The 14699-nt window shown below is 33.6% G+C and overlaps 1 long non-coding RNA gene across 1 annotated transcript; it reads left to right on the forward strand.

Annotated features, from left to right (window-relative positions):
• Positions 1-9122, forward strand: LOC110465004. Its single transcript, XR_002464567.1, has 2 exons — positions 1-2659; positions 2727-9122. It is a non-coding gene; the product is annotated as an uncharacterized LOC110465004 (long non-coding RNA).
• Positions 9123-14699: the final 5577 nt, after the last annotated feature.

Here is a 14699-nt window from a genome sequence, read left to right on the forward strand (position 1 = left end):
GATATTGACTTGGAGCGTTGAAGGACTGGGTATTTCTAAAAATAGAATTAGCATGCGTCTCCAAACAATGCACTGTCCCGCTTCCGAAGCATCCTTGGTCAATATATCTTTTCTCGGGTCGATAAATCCAGGTATCGACCTAAACCAAAGGCTATATAATTGAATAATATTAAAACATTCAATATAACAAATCTTTTCTTTAAATACTACTTACACAGCATTTTATGTTTTTGTTCCATTGATTACTGAAATTGGTTTTGTATATCCTGATTAGGGACAGGATGGGAGTTGTGAGTTTATGCTACTACTACTACTACTGTATATGGTCATGGTGTCAATATCTTAAGACGGTACAGCTGTATATTAAATCATGACTCCCTGCTACTGATTTATGGGGTAAAAGTCCATAGCGTGAGTTTGCACATATCAGCAAGCTTAAATTGACAATGACAGTACAAAAATATTTCTGACAATTTGACTTGAATTCACAATAATGGTACAAGAATATTTCCCACCATGTAATTTGCGCTCTAACTATGCTCCCTATGGAAATTCGTGTCAGTTGTGCAGATCAAGTGATATCAATGCAATTTGAGTTTCTACAGGAAAGTGGATATTCTAAGTTTATTCTTCCGATTCACACATAACAGGATTATAATGATCGGGTGTTAGTGGCTTGTTAGCCAATATGTTCGGATGGAGTCAATCGAATTTCAGAACTGAAAATCAGCTATCCAATTTGTGTTTGTTTCACTCTGTTTATACTTACTGCAGACTGGTAGCTGTGCAATTCTGTAGTAATATGTATTAAGCACATTTCGGAGATCGTTAAGGTAGATTTTGGTAGAACGGGAGTGATTTGTAAATTGAAATTGTTATATGATATGGACATAGAGGCAAGTAATTACCTGCGTCCAGTATCTGTCCTACTAAATCTTATTTCTAATCTAAATTCACTTCAGTACTACTACCATGTTTGTAGAGTGTCAGAAACTTGGTTAAATTTGAGGAAATAAAGAGAATAGAACAATCAGCGGAGCATAATCCAGAGTCACCCTGGCCCAAAGATCATCTACCTCTGATTTACCTGAAAAGGTTTGTGATTCTGCTCAGTGTTATATATATTTTTTTGCTAATAAGTCTTTGCTGTAACAACTGTCGGATACCATTAGCTCAGACACGTAGCCCATCTCCCAGCATTTGATTTTTCATTTTGTCAGATCTTTTATGAAATGTCCAATTTATTTTCACAATCCTTGAATCATTTTTCTATAACCGCCAAGCTGTCCCCCAAACATTAAGATGATTATTTTTAAAACCGAATATAGAAGTTTTGGCTACAGTACTAAATAAAAGCTAATCCAAAGTTTATTTTCTGAAACATTATTATTGTTAATTTTTTAATATATTTTATTTTGGTGGGGGCAATGACTTGGTGAGCATTATAAATGATGTGTGATTGTAAAGGCTGTGAAACAGATTGAATATTTCATTTTCAGAATTGAAAATCCAAATTAAGTGAAAGCTACAAGAGACATGGCATTTACTGATCACAGATAAAATGTTATGTCTGTCCTTCTCATGAAATAGTAACAGAAGTTAAAAAAAAAGTTATGTGTTCAGACGTCCCGTCACATTTGGGGTTTACAATGACATGTTACTAGGTTTCTAAGAGTTGGACATGATTGTTTTATTTTGTTTCAGACTCATTAATGAGAATACATTTCAGTTTATATCTCCTTTACTCATTCACCCCTACATATTTAACTGGACTTGCCCAGTCTTTGATTTTGTAAGGTTCAAATTTGCCTTAAGGGGTGAATGGGTTAATAAAAAATATTATTATTTAGTGTATATGTGTTTATAATATCAGTAGGTTTCCATTCTATGTTTTGTTTACAAAAGTAACATTCTCAGAGAGACAGGTACAATTAGACTGACTCTATATTAATTATGATATTCTGATTATGATTTTAAATGTCAATTATTTACACATGGTAGTGCCAGTTAGTCTAAATTCAGACTAAATTCTCAAGTGCTAATTATTGCTTTTGATTTTTTTTTATGATTTCTTTAGAATTTTTAATTTATTCAAAAATAGCCATCTATGTTTGTTGTAAAAACTTTAGTAATTTTTTCTTGTGTTAGAAATCTGTTATTGCCTGTTGGGGCTGGTAATGATGACAAACTTGATATTAAGAGATGCATCAGAATGTTATTGGTGTATCTAGATAAATATTTACAGATTCAGGGCTGATGAAAAGTGCTGTCTCGTGATTTTAAAAAGGAATCAGAAAATTCCATAAAAATACGTTGAAATGTATATATTAAACAAATGCATGTGCATTTGTACAATTCAAAAGAAAACCTGATATTAATTAAGTATCTGGCAAACTGTTCAATTACGCTTCTTATAAGCAGTTTTGTCAAAATTTTTGTTGAGTTATTTTAGTGATTTTGCGATTTTATGATACTGTTTCCCAGCTTTTTACCAGGTTATATTTTTCATATTGTGGTTCAATTAAGGATCCCGGTACCACTGCCAAAAACCAAATATTGGAAACTGTCTGGTCCGGCATAATTATAGCTTTGGTACAACTCGTCTGTAAAGAAAACCATATCTTGCAGAACTTTTACGAGAAATAATAGAGATACACTTGTAAAATAAAAACAAAACATAATCAACAAGGAGGATATGAGTGTAAAATTTCAGCAGGGTTAGACAGGGATTAGAACTCTTGACTTGAGGTTATTATACTATATCTCTCTACCTGGTCAACGAAATGTCCTGGTTCTACTGTGCTAAGTTTTATCAAAAAGGAAGTTAAGGGGAGGTAACTGTATATAGATAAAACCCACAGTGCAGTGGCACAGAGATCCTTAACTCATTCACCCCTGACATTTCGCAATGAACTATTCCAACCTTTGAATTGGAAGAGTTCAAATGTGTCTTCAGGGGTGAAAGAGTTAATTAAAGATCCACTGAAAAAAAATTGAAAACATATATATCATGAGTAGAAGATTGTCAGCGTTCTGTTTAAATTGATCAAACAACTGAAACTTAATTAAAGAAAAAAAAAAAATTCGTATATAAAATATGCCTGATGCAGAAAGCTTGTATAATATATAGTTCTTGTCATATTTTATTAATGTGACATGTATGATGATGTGTTTAATTTATTCCTCATTGTAACACTCAATCATTTCGTTTTAAGATTTATTAATATTTTTAAACATATATTACATAATGTGCATACTGATAAAATAGTAAACTCCTTTTCAAAGTTGTTTATAATTTGTTTTCTAATTTTGGTTATATCTAGAATTTAATTCCGTTTTTATTTTCCAACTTGAAAATTGCTCATATCTTTCGTGTGAGAGAATATTTTGTTAAATGAAATATGATGTATATTGAGTAAATGTTGAAATGTGATTGCCTGCAATCTAATTAAAATCATATCTTCACATCGCTCCCGTTTTCTGATATGTGTCGTTATATCAGAAAACGGGAGCGATGTGAAGATATGATTTTAATTAGATTGTGTTTGCCTGTTGAGCGCGTAGCACTGTGTACGAATGATTACACGGAGAGGGATATTGACTAGTATATGTATTATGACTGTGTATGAATTCTCGACAAAGAAGTAAAATTGTCAAAATCAGTTATGTTCCTTTTGAAATCATGAAATACGTTTGGGCAGTGCTGATGTAAAAAATATGAACAACATTGTACAGATTTGTGACGATACTAGTGTAATATAGAGGGTATATATATATATTTTATCTATGACTGTTGTAGTTAACAGTCTCATATATAGTTATAACATGGTCATTGTATATATCAATATGCTTTTATAAATCAGTTGTCCTGCCAACTCATGACAATTTTACTTGATTCCATGTGATTTTCAAGATTGTTTCAAATGTGAAAATCAGCCGAGAAAACAAAAAGATTTTTATTTTAATCTGTTTGTTTGTAAATATCAATGAACGAGAGAAATAGATTTCTTTTAAAATTTACAAGAGGGTTTATTTCTACTTTTCCTTTTTACATAATTATCACATGAAAAAAAGTCTCATTTGAAGTTCCGCTTTTATTAGCTGGATTCTGTTTTCTGATGTAGGAAAGTTTAGACAGTTTGAGTTTTAACAATTAATCTTCAGGTTAATACCAATAGGCATAGAAAACGGATTTTTAATTAGGATTTTTCTCACCTCTATACGGAGCACTGTAAGAGTGGGGTTTCACATGTGATAGATACTGAAATGATAATTTTTAATGATGTTCCTTTCAAGCTGTATGGATGAAAAGTATTTAAGAATCATGTTACAAAAAGTATTTCTCTTCATTTTTTTTTACTATGTGTTAGGAACAGTTTTTTAATTACCTCTGAACTATTCAAGCTTTCGTTTTCAGCCTAATTTACCTATATCAGTGCCAGTGTCAAGTTACAGCCTACCAAGTTGGTAGATTTAACGTAATTCAAGGGAAGTCAGTTATTGATTTTGTTATCTTGATGCTGCTCAATTTGCCAGAAGAGAAAATGAACCTATAGGCTATGGTGCATTTTCTCTCATCTATTAGCCTTTCAAATGTTAGTTGTCCTGAACAACTTAAGTGTTTTTAACAATAAGGTTTGGAATGAATGTTTCTGGTCTAAAGGTTTTACAGGAAACAAGTGGCCCTAACTTTGTGGGGGAGAGGAGGGGGGGAAGGAAGAAAGGAAAAGTCATAAACATATAGATGGATTTATCGTCAAATTTAGAAATTTCGGCAAATTGATACAGAGGATGCTCTTTGAATAAGTACTGCTGTTGTTATTGCTAAGGTCATATGAAATGCACTATTGCTGACCTGATCTTCAATTGTCAGAAGTATTTTAAAGGTCTTTTCTTATTCAGAAAGTATATAAACAAGTAGGTGATACAGGTCCCCTGAGGCCTGTTTTTCAGCTGATATGCTTTGGCTTTTTAGAAGATGCTGCGTCATCAATCCTTATCAAGTAGTATGCGGGTAGTTTGGATGAAACATTATTTATGCATTGTGTTGGTGTGGAATAAGCCTAGGTTAAGTAGCTATCGGTGTATGCCATCAAAGACTCGGGTACATGTCTTATTACAGCTTCAAAACTAATTTTTGAGCGTCAATATATATGTAGTCAATTACATAAATTAGCCTTGTAGATTGTTCTTGTTTCATAAAATGCCACACGTTTCCTGTCTTTTCATTTGTAGCTAAAAAAGATTAAGTCTCCTGTTTTCCTTATTAACATGTAAGAATATTTTTTATTCTTGGGTTTCACTTTTGATTAGAAGCTAAGATGATCAACTAACACAGCTTCAATGCACAGTAAACATAATTACATCTTTGAAACTTGATATTATTATTTAGTTTCTTGCATTTATACGATTCCAGAAAAAAACTGCCATTTCTTTTTGTGGAGATGATCGTTGCTACTACGGGGCAGTGTCCTGTTGTTGGACAGATGCTACCCAAATTGGCACGCCACTTCAAATTGGTACAATGCCAGAAATCGCTTCAAAACACACATTCTTAATGACATTTGTACAATATGTTTCTAACGGTATAACAATATTGGAAATGTCACATTGCATGCATGAAAATATCTCCTAGGCAAATGCATTTGATTTCAGTACAGTTTTGAAAAAAAAAAAAAAAAAAATCGTCAAAATTTTCCAATGGTTTGGAAACAACTGAAATGTGAATCTTTCCTTAGCACCGACAAACACGTAATCATCAATTTTGACATCATTTCTATTCCTTATTATACTCCCCCGCAATGAAGTTAGGGGGGTTATACTAGAATCAGGTTGTCCGGCCGGCTGTCTGTCCTTCCTTCTGTGGATGTAGTGTAGTACGGTGTACTCCTCCTAAACTGTTGTATGGATTTCAATGGAATTCGCTGATAACAATCCTTGCAGCTTGGAGATAAAGGTAAAGTTCTTTTTTATTGGGTTATCTCCCCTTTTTACGAAGCTATGGCCCTTGGTTCATAAACCTTCTCTAGACCATGAAAACGCAAGAACTGTTTACATTTTTATTCAATTCCTTTCAAATTTGTTATGGTAGTACTAGAAGCAATAATGTTTACCATATATAACTCTTTTTTGTTGTTGTCAGGATTCGACTTTCCAAGTTTTGAACTTTTACCAATACTGTACCAGATACACTGTACATACTCCTCCTAAATTACGGGATGGATTTCAATGAAATGGATGCAATGTAGTACCGTGTTCTCCTCCTAAACTACTTGATGGATCTTAAGGAAAATTACTGATACCAATTCATACAGCTTGTTCGTTCTGACTCTTTTAAAAGGAGTTATGGCATTTTGTTGAAAAAAAACATTTGTCTGCCTCCTAAACTACTGGGCCGATTTCAATGAAAGTTAACAGATATGGTAATTACCCCCGATGTCGTGCATCTGGGAAGTATCTTTTCTTTTCTTCATTTTGACCCTTTTTAAGTAGTTATGGCACTTTTAAAAAAAATCTTTGTCATGACAACTCATCCTTAACTACTAGGAGGCGTTCAGTAAAGCTGGTTCATCTAGGCTAACAAGATTTGGTTTGTAAGTATGTCAGTGACCTATATACTCCAATAAGTGTACAAGCTCAGTCAATAAAAAAATCATTACTTGTGGGAGAATATGGATTGCTTTGCAATGCTATCCCTTAGTATAGGAGCGGGGGTATAAGTTAGCCTTTGGCTTACAGTTCTAGTTAAAAACGACGTTTTTGATGAGTATGTCTCAATGTAATAGGAAGTCTGTTTGTGTTGGTTGATAGTTGGAAATAATCAGTTTAAGCTTGTTCATCTACCTCAGGAAAAGTCCACACTGCATTAATCAGAAGTGTGGTCACGTAACGTGCTTTACCCAAATAACACAATCGACAACGACTTTGCATGACATGATACATATTTTTCTAAGGTTTTTATGAATTCAAAATTTTCCATTAATTGGGGACTATCATTATTTGAGACTTTTGATTATCATGCTATTATTCATTTTGAACAGTAATGAAATTTTACTAAAATAAAATGATCCACAAGGTGTAAAACACGGTAATCAAAAGATCATAGAATATTGAAATGTGTATACTACATTCGGATGCTACGTTTTGACGTATTTCCGTGTGAAATGGTAATCATACAATTTTGCAAATACATGTTTAATATATATCTATATCTATATATATAAAGCCTAATATGTCATCATAATTGATTGATACAATATTAGTTTTAATTCAGACCATTTGTGTAAGCTATTTTTGCATAAGGAACACGAGTGTAACAATTTGAAAAATAACAATATTGCTTTTCAAACGATATTACAATTTAAGCACGATATTTTGGTTTACCGTATTAAAAAATGCATAGCATGAATTGGTTAATATTTATTCTTAACAGATCAAAATAAAATTCGATACATCATTGAGTTTAAATTGATTTTAGTTCAGGATATGTATTTTTAGCGTCGAGCGTTTTGATTTGGGAATATATTTTATTGCAGACTGTTACGACTGATATTATGTTGATTTCTGCTGTGTGTGTCGGTGATGGACGCACGATGGAATATTACCTCTTTTGTAGACTAAATTAATTCCTTTACAGACGTTTTTTTCCTGTTAACTTACGTTTATTTTACTGGATGAGAACACCTGTATGCATGTTGATTCGTTGACCGAGAGTTTTACAATATAATAGTGCTATGTACTGTAAAATAGTAGTATTTTGTATTCATCTGTATTTGTTGATCGTCATTTTAGTTTTTTGAACACTTCAAGCTTTTATTATCAAAAAAACATCCTAAGTGCTATGACATGTAATGCCATCTACGTGTTTACTATTTTCCAGTGGTATAATGTTATGTACACTTTTCAGTGTTGTCAGAAGCATGTGTTATTTCTCTGGGAAATTCATGTATATCATTTATCTAAGGACTAAAATTGCCTTTTTTTCATAAATAACAACCTACAATAGTATGTTTAGTATAAAAAAGTGTTTCGGTTTCATAAAGCGGACGACCCCATTTTAGAGTGGTGGTACGTATGCTAAAATATCGATCCTTCAATATTCTACAGTCAATATTTGCTAAATTTCGTTATTAACTCCATGTATATATACAATTACAGTCAATTTTCTTCTGTAATAACTAACCCGGAATATGTAGGGATTAGTTTTGTCCAATGAAAGTTAATTGTACAACGGACAATACATAAATACAACCTTTATCCATCCAACAACAATGCTTTCACTTAAAATGACATCGCTGTACTTGTAAAGTTTGATTATAATTATCATTTGAACACATTGAATTAAATTATTGATTTAAAACGTGTGGTATGTCTTTTAAAGTTGGTTTGGTATATGTCTTGTCATTGTTCGTTTTCCGACATGGTTGTTGTCTAAACGCACAGTAAACATATACATGCCTTCATAGAAAAGCAAGCCAGATCAGATATCGATACAATGTCGCCTAATCCATGTTTCACTTATACAATGTTATTTTGTTACATAATATACAATGACGTATTGTTAATATTAGCACCCTGAATTGTTGTGCTTTGAATATGACATATGTATAACATGTTGCATTATTGATATCATATTGACAGTATACCATGTTTTGTTATTGATATCAAATTCAGACAATGTTTTACTATTGATATCAACTAAATACAATGTTGTATTCGTGACATCAAATATAGTAAACCTTGCTCGTTCTGAAGGATTTGGACAATTTAACCAGGAATGTCTATAGATGAAGCACGCAAGAGACATAATTCACCTATGGAAGTTTGCTAAAAGTGGCATAGTACCCCACAAGAAAAAATTAAGACTAATGTCTTGGGCTAATAATTTTCGAGCTAAACCTTGAGGAAATACATCAAAAATAAATCATTAAAAGGAAATGTGAGTTTTCATTAACTCAATATTAGCTATCTTTCTTAGTGGACCGGTAAGGGCCAGAATTCCATTTATTAGTGGACCGGTTAGGGCCAGGAGTCCATGTTGGTAAGGCCAGATGTATATGAAGTTTTGCCGGATACATAAAGAAGATATTAGCTATAAGCGAGAAGGCAAATCAAACGAGAAGCATTATATCGAGGTTTTACTGTGTACAATTTGTATTGTTATCTAACATAAATCCGTATCGTTTAGATATGAAGATTACCATGCTGTATTGTCTTGTAATACAATACAACAATGTATGCTTTAACAATAAAATTCTATTGTTATGGCTTCATTCATACGAACCTTTCATTACTGCATGCAGCGTTACGTTGTTATGGAAACAAATGTGTGTTATAAATGTTATTAGGGCTGTAAACGTAACGGTCCGGACTCCAGAGATGTAATAAATATTTTCAGTGGTATTAAACTAATTCATGTTTTGTTATTTGTTTTTGTGCTCGAGGAATATGGAAATGAACCATTCCATACATTTCTGAAAATGTCGGTAATCTGAAATGGTAAGATTCGCTCTATCATATACTTACATTTATTTGTTGTATTTCGTATTGTTCCCGTTTTGTTTCTGATATAATTACACATTACACGGATCATCACGCTTTTTGCGGGATGTTTATGGTTCTAATGTTCTACGGCTGTTTTATTATCGACTATTACGTACATTTGTTAAGCTAAATGTAAGAACAAGTGATGAAGAGCATGCGCAGGGTACCGGTAACAGACTTTAAAATATCGAACGAACTGTAATCCTGTCGGAAAATGTAAATAGATCATACATACGTTTTAAAGCGCTTATTTCCCTAAATAAGAATTTTGTATTGAAAGAGTATGACAAAAACACCATGTACACAGTTGAACTCGGACATGTTTATCGCTCCTACGGCTGAAACTATATGACAGTCTCATGATTAATGGCAATGTACAGCCTTTACCTGCACAACATTGTAACTTAAGTATTTAGACATCAATGGGGTCTAGGGTCAAATAAAATATCGAAGGCTGCCACAATTATCGACATGGAAACCCTTGCTTCCGGGATTTTGAATACGTGTACACGTTCTATAGAGATATAAATCTTTCAGAAGAACATGGTTTACTATCGTTTTGTTTCAGGTCTGCTATTGCCTTTGTATCGTCGGTTGCCGCAGTTTTCACGACTCGTGACTTCCCTGTTGTTCTCGTGCGCTGGATCCACGATATCTGAAACTTTTCAAAGATAATTGTTGATGAACACTCCGGGCAAGTTATGTGATATGAAAGTGACTATTTCTAGCTATGTTAAGATTACATAGGAGCCTGCCCCCTCATAACTTTTGTTTCAGAAGTGCTACGAGATTTATGCTGCTGTTTTAACTCTTTTTAATCCTTTATACATCTGATGTTATTTCTTTGAATCACTCTACTAATTATTTAGATGATTAATTAACCTAATTACAGCATGGGGGTCGTAAAATGGAATATCAACCTGAAAGTAATTTTCTGAAAACAATTGTATTTGTTTGCATCGTAATACTTAGGAAATAACATTTTCTTACATGTAGTGCTTTAATAATATATTTATCATCCAGAATGTGAGTTTAATCGAACATTTTGTGAAAATTTTAATGTAAAATATAGGATTTTATTCTTATTATTCTTTTATACCACACTTTTTCATAACATGAAGAAGTGGTGTTATTTCAATTATGTACATGTATGCAAAAATTCAGTCCAAAAAAAGTGGTGGAAAGTATCCATTTCGCACAACAAAGTACTCTGTGTACCCAAAAAGGTGAGGGCCTAAGACACCTCCCTGACGTCCACAAAAAAGCATTGCACCTGATTGCAGGTACATTACTTGGTAATTCGTTGCAAGCCTACAATAAATCTTCCAGTGCATGCTAAGTCACAAAAAAATCCAAATTCAAATTTGCTTCATCACTTGGAGTGATTGATAAAGTGTTTGTTACCAATCAATTTTAAGATCAAATGTAACATCCTCGTCACTTTTTAGAATTGTTCTTATACATTTTAGACTTTCGTTTTTACATACATTGCTTTTAGGGGATATTTCATACTCATTTGTTAATATTCATCTCAAAATGAAGAGTAAATGTATTGGTGAAGGTCGCCTTCATATCTTCGCGAAATCTTGTAAATGTAAAGGTACACGAAATGTAAAAAGCAATCCATAATATAAATTGCTTTTGGATATACTGACTAAAAGTGGCATAAATTGCTCAAATTAAGAAGTTAGTATTTGTCCGAAGTGCTACATAAGGTATCTGCGCAAAGGAGAATCTGAAGCAAAACGTGTTGAAGATGAAAATACTAGAAGGTTCTTCTCTTAACAATCAAGGACTTGTTTTATGGCCTGTTCACAAAAAAATGTTGTCCTTGTTTTAACAATTTTAATTCGAAGGGAAGTAAATCCTTAATTCTGCAAAAACGTGCCAGGCATCAGTTAATTTTCACACACAAATTGTGGTGTTCTGCGTCATCACGTGTATTCTCATTTCTTATTGACAATGACCTGAACCCTTGTACACAGATTATACTATAAGAAAGAGAGACTTTGAGTTCTCAATTATGAAGTAGGTCATCTGAAATAATTGATGATCTTTTAAAAGTGTCGTACATCTTATCAACGAATCAATCAGCCTTCACTCTCAATTTTTGTCTCTTGGATGACCCTGATTGGACAGGTTGGTCAAAGAAGCGTTTCTCAAAATCCATTCATACTTTTTCACTTTTCTTTCTTCTTCAGTATAGACCAAAACTACACAAACTGCTCTTTTACTGTTTTGGGTTATGATGCAAACTGATCTCTCTGGTAGGTAAGTGTTCCACTCTTTTTGGCATTTCCCTGTCTGATATTTCAAAAACCTTTCATTCTGTAGTACAAGCATTACATATATCTATAGTTCCAGTGTTCCTTGGTCCGTACCATTTGAGTATGGAACATATATTTTCACACAATACTTTATTCTCAGAAACCTCCTTTGGAGACAAAGTGACTGCCTTAATAGATGGTACATATATTTATATTCAAACAGATGCTGACCATAAGCTTCAGAGAATGCCTTACCAGAACATAATTATCTTAAATCATGAACATACATATAGTGTAGCTCTACCTGATGGCTACATTTTGGACACAGTAGGACCATTCTATGGAAGCTAAAATGATGCAAGCATTACAAAAAAAACATCATGGTCAAGCTCACATGGTTGGAGCAAGACGACAAATCTAGAATCACCAGTTTGAAAACAAACTCAAAGCCTTGCATCATTTTTTTCCTCCTTCTGTTTTCCAAGTCTGCCATTCGAACACATTTCATACGCTTGCATCTTGCAAAAAATTATCCGTATATGTCATCAGCTGTTAATACCGCGTCTAACTTTAATATGTATATATAAACAAAGTAATAAACAAACGCACAATCTCTGAACTTCATTGATAGCTGTTTATGAATCTGATTAGGAAGTAAAATGAATGTTTTGGTGGCCATCTTGTAAAGGAATCAAACATGGAATCTTTTCCAAACATTTTTTCTGTTGATTTAATACTCATTCCATCCAAACTGAAGATTTTTGTTCTTTTCTCTCAGTTTTCAGGTTAGATTATAAATGTAGTCATGAATTTTGATGTATAGACCATATAGTCATTTGATCCCTTCTTTTAATATGTTTCATCACATATTTTGGATTGATATTTTTAGCTAAGGCGTGAGCCGCCAGCTATTGGTATTACTTTAGTTAATGAGCTCAGATATTCATAAATGTCGATTTCACACAGACGGCCTCTAGCGGTAGTCACTGGTACTAAATTGAATCATATACCGGACCTACTGTCTTTATTATGCGTAACTTTGGACTCAAATGCACTTGAATGGCTTGTAAATATCATTACTTTTCTTTATAGAACATATGATCTTATCACAACGTCGTATTCTTATTGAAAATGCACCCTGTTTATCTCAATCGGGAACTGCTACTTGAATGTAGGTCATGCATGCTACACGCAACTTCCGGTAAAAATACTTCAGTTAATGAGCTCAGATATTCATAAACGAGACATAACGTCACCTTCTAGTAATACTAAACAAACTGCAAATAAAATCCATTACCACGGACTCAAGTTCACTCAAACGTCATTGGATATAATCTTATTCTTAGTTAGAACTAAGTATCCTTCTAAAACTTCGTATTTACTCTTGGAACTGTCGCTGGATTAACCCTTTACACGGAAATATTGTCCTGTGATTGGCTAAAATTGGTGACATTTACGTCCCTGTTTACAATTATATATTGCGTGGTCAGAGCTATGAAGCGGTCCTGTTCCAACTAACTGAGGATAATCAAAAGTGCTAATCAGTAATAATATATCTGATTCACGCTTCATATGATTATAATGTTATCAAAATATTGCATATTCGTTCATCGTTAAAATAACAAATCCTTACTAAAAACTCTAAAAAAAGAAACGACGGCCATGTTAGATCACGCGTGATGTTATCCGTTTCCTTATATGGCCTTCACGGCCAAATATAGTATTACTACTGATGCGGTCATGTTTACTACAATTTCCATATTTGGTCATGACACCCATATTTAGACGTCTGACCTATATCGGAAAGATTGAGGAAGTTTCCAACATGGCAGTCAATTAGGATTTCGCTTGCACTTGTTACGTAAACTTGATAATTTAACGAAATATAAGGCGGAGTATAACTTACAATTATGTAGGAGATCAACATAAAAAGTTCATATTACAAACCTATTAATGGATACGGATCCTGTCAATTAATTCTAAAATCGCCTCCGTGTGATTCACACCAGGCTTGCCTAACTAAAATGGGATCAACCGGCCGGGGCAGATGAGACCGGGAATCATGTTAGAACTAGCCACTGTCCTTCTCTAGTTCCATATTGGTATTCTAACCTGAAGGCTTTTTTTACCTTCGCAGTATTATCATTTTGTTCTATTTTCATCATAAGATATGCTATTGCATTTTTATATCGCCTTCTCGCTAATTACAGCTCAGCCAGAAACGAAAATATGCTCCGATAGGCCTACATTTTATATGTCTGTTGGTGTGATTTGTGTTTTTCGTTTATTGAAGTATTACCATATAACAGGACTCTTTTATTTCAATATACACAAAAACAACAACACCTTCGGAATGATTTCAGACATATACTGCGGGAAAACACGAGTGATCTCCCTTACATTTAGACATGCGCACATTTTACTTTCGTTTTGTGTAGGCCTAGACATCATTCGCAACGCGAAGCGGAAAAGACGAAAATGCAGGCGAGTGTTGACTTAATGTTAGGCATGTTGTTTAAGCAGCATTGACAATGAACAATATACATACACTTCTGCAACGTTTACCTACTACTGATTCATAAATAAGGCTATGTATCCCGATTTCGGTGACTTGTGGCCAAGCATGCGGCCGAAGCCGCAGAGAATGGCGCATGTTGTCAGCGGCGATGACAAAAAGGAAGGTGCTTCTACGGTATGTATAGCAGTTATTATGCAAAAACAAACATAATAAACGGACGTTTTACTCTAGTGAATTACAGCGTCACGAGGAACGTCTTTCTCCAGACGTGTTGCAAAATTTTCGAACTGCTTAGTTGCAAACTGATTTCACTTAAGCGTTGTTTGTGAGGATATTTGGCCTTACATTTCTTCTCATTCAGTTAAAAAAAA

This window comes from Mizuhopecten yessoensis, unplaced genomic scaffold, assembly GCF_002113885.1.
Source record: "Mizuhopecten yessoensis strain PY_sf001 unplaced genomic scaffold, ASM211388v2 scaffold11047, whole genome shotgun sequence".
NCBI lineage: Eukaryota > Metazoa > Mollusca > Bivalvia > Pectinida > Pectinidae > Mizuhopecten > Mizuhopecten yessoensis.